General features: G+C 45.8%; 1 long non-coding RNA gene across 1 annotated transcript; it reads left to right on the forward strand.

Annotated features, from left to right (window-relative positions):
* Positions 1-1,878: 1,878 nt before the first annotated feature.
* Positions 1,879-3,505, forward strand: LOC311022266. The gene is made up of 3 exons (XR_014598099.1): positions 1,879-2,061; positions 2,481-2,609; positions 2,840-3,505. It is a non-coding gene; the product is annotated as an uncharacterized lncRNA (long non-coding RNA).

The following is a 3,505-nucleotide window of genomic DNA, read 5'->3' on the forward strand; positions in this document are numbered from 1 at the left end:
TGGACCCCAGTCATATCTGGCAGGCTCTCAACAATGTCTGCGGCCTCCATTACAGGCATCCTTCGCCCTGACTCATCATGACTCCTCGAACCCTGAACAGATTTTTCCTCAGACTGAACCTGTGTCTGCCTCACTGGTTCCCTCCCGTTCTGGCTAACAGCTGGCTTCTTAGGAGCAACTGCTGTTCTGGGTTCAGCCCAGGTTGGTGGTATTCTCAATCAATAGCCACTACCTGAATCATCATCTGAATCCGAGGTCTCAGCATTTCCTGTCTGTTCGTCACGGTTCTTAACCCTCACTCGATCATTTGCCTGTCTAGGCGTTGGTCTTGAGGTTGGCTTAGTTGGTTGTTGTGGGAACTCCACTGGCAAATCATTGACCAACAGGAGCAAGTTTCGGTGCAAGGTTCTAGTCCTTCCCTGACCATTACCCTCTGGGTGGACGACATACACTGGGTTATCTGAAACCTGTTCCCTGACCACATATATCCTGTTCTCCCAGTAAGAGCGTAATTTGCCAGGTCCGCCCCGCTCTCCTAGGTTCCTAACCAACACCCTATCCCCTGGTTTCAGTACTACTCCCCTCACCTTCTGATCATAGTGCGACTTTCCCTTAGCACTAGCTGAGAGGCTATTTTTGTTAGCAACCTGATAGGCCTCTGTCATTCTTTTACGCCATTTTTCAGCATATCCCTTGTGCGACACAGGGTCAGCCTGCTCAGCTAAACCAAACAAGAGATCCACCGGAAGACGGGGGTGACAACCAAAAAGCAAGAAGTGTGGCGAGTAACCGGTAGACTCATGACGAGTACAGTTATACGTGTGTATAACTTGCAGAAGATGATCTTTCCATGTTTCTTTTTCTATGTCTGTCAGGGTACGCAACATCTGTAGCAAAGTGCGGTTAAAGCGTTCTGCGGGATTTCCCTGGGGGTGGTATGGGGATGTTCGAGAACGACCAACCCCTGAGAGCTGCCCGAGAGTCCGAAAGAGCTCGTTCTCGAATTCTCGCCCCTGATCTTGATGGAGCTTGTTGGGAAACCCGAAGCGAGGTATGAAATCATTATAGATCCGCTCAGCTGCTGTACGACCGGATTTGTTCTTGGTTGGGTAGGCTTAAAGGGACTTAGGGCAGGATTTGTGAAAAAATAAACATTCACTTTAAGTCTTTTAATGCTAATGGGTGATGAAGCGTTCAAAACCAAAAAGAATGAGACCACACACATATCTCCCCATTGCCTTGAACAGGCTGTGTGCTGCATGATGTACTGCAATTCGTGGTCCGAATTTCCCGCGCAGTCCGGCGGACGTGACGTCAAATGACGCTGAATGCGCGTACTCGACGGCTTGGAGACCGGAAGAAGACAAGCGCGGTGGATTCAAGTACTGTATGTGTAGTAATGGACACTGCTTCGGCCGGAAAATGACCCACCACCACACAAAGTCCACTAAAAAGTAATACCAAGAAGAAAACGAAGGTTTTATCAGCGGCAAGCCGTGAGTCCAAACGAAGTTATGACCAAAGCCGGGCTGGCACCCGGATAAACATTGGATATGCGTTCGACTCATGGAGGCTGCTTCAATTTGAACTGAAAACAGATGCCGACATGGCTAGTAACCAGGTAAGAATACATTACAGGTCATGTTTACGGCTTGATTTGAAAATCTTATGAGATCACCGAGGACTCGGAATGAGCTAAAGTGCAAAGTAGCGTTAGCTTCTAACATGTAACTTAGTCCAACGCTGTGTAACACTGAATAATTACAGACTGCGCATTGTCCACGGTCCTTTGGTCTGAAACCGAATAGTTATAAATATGTCCCTGTATATGGGACCGAAAGCCCAACTGTTATCCGGGAGGTGACGTTAGCGGCTGGCTGTAGCAACAGGCTAACGATTTGTTCGTGTCTGTGTAGTCATATTAGCCGCTAGCTACACACAGCGAGCCGGCTCCCCGGCTGCTTCGTGAGTGTAGGGGATAAAGCTATATCATACACACAGCACCGGCTCCCGTCTCGTTCCCGTCCCCGGGAAATACAGTATTTAGGGGGTACAGTAACGGTATTTACAGGCTGTGTGTCAGGGGCTATTGTGTTAACGTGTTGATGATACTGTTGTGATGTAGCTGAATAAAAGGCATTTAGAGCTAACCGTGAAGTGCACAATCGCATGTAAACAAGCTCAGAGAGAGAGCTTTTAGCATTTTTTTTTTTTGACTTGTGTTGTAGGCTACCTTCCACACAAGATTGCTCCAGACATCATACATTGCGTTGTATGTAAAGCAGAAGAAATTGTTTGTAAAAGTGAAGCGCACAATATTACCGAACGACTGAGACGCGTATTTTCATATTATTATTGTTGCAGGCAAACATTGTATGGCCATAGTTGTTCTGGCCAAAGAGAAAAGACACCAAGGTAGCAAAGTCACAGCCAGCTTGCTGACTCAGACTGTAACTTTTTAAAATATTGCTGTTTTCCAGCTACCAGAAGAAGCAAACTCCTGAAGCAGCTACTCAGGGAAGTAAGGAGATGAGAACATCAACACCCAGCAAGCGGACAGCTGCTAAAATCTCTCATCGATTATCACCAATCGAACCAGTGTCTGAGGGGTTAGTATGTTTTCAGGAATTTCAATCTTTTCAGAATATAGACAAAACATTGAAAAATATTATAATATAAAATAACATGAAGTGCTGACATGTATTTAGCCACACTTCCCAACTACACACACACCACTGATTACACTGGTGACATTATCTTGACAGGGAAGATATTCTAATGGCTGGAGTTGGAGCATTGGTATGTGTTCTAACGCTACTGTTCTCTTCTCTCCATAAAGGCCTCAGCTACATGATCCAGAGATGTGAGCAAGAGAAGAGAGAAGACAAGACCGTCTTGTTTACCAGACATTTATTTTATTATAAACATATAAAAAATAAATACAAAATAAAACTATGTACATACTGCAAATTTGAAAAATACTTTGTTTTTCTGTAAACTTTGAAAATAAATATAAAAATATAGACTGTACATAAATGGTTTTTATTTTTGGATGAAATCTTTGGCTGAAAAATGTTATTTTTTGAGGTATTGTAGAAATTGTCAGTCCGGCACCCTAAATGGAGCTTCCTTGTAACCTGTGTAATTCGCAAAAGGGTCAGGGAATTTGGCCCGGATGCGAATAACATAGCAGCTCGGTATCGGCCTCCGGTTCCCTCTTCCCAGACGCCCATTCTGCCATATCGTAAATTGCCGGTAGGCAGCAAACCGAAACTCTCTGTTATCGCTGCCCACATCTTGGCTGTCCTCCAGAGCGAAGATGTCGTTCCACGTCATCCTGACCAGACGCAGTGTACCCTCATCCAGGAAGTACATCTCCAGATGGGCACTCCTGCTCAGACACTGGTCCGGAGCCTGCCGACAGCACAAGTTCTCCATTTGGGTTGGCATGCGTCGGCAGTTCAGGCAGGTGCACCAAGCAGGCTGCCCTCTATCTGGAACATGT

Source organism: Eutrigla gurnardus (genome assembly GCF_963514095.1).
Source record: "Eutrigla gurnardus genome assembly, chromosome: 12".
In the NCBI taxonomy this organism is placed as follows: Eukaryota; Metazoa; Chordata; class Actinopteri; order Perciformes; family Triglidae; genus Eutrigla; species Eutrigla gurnardus.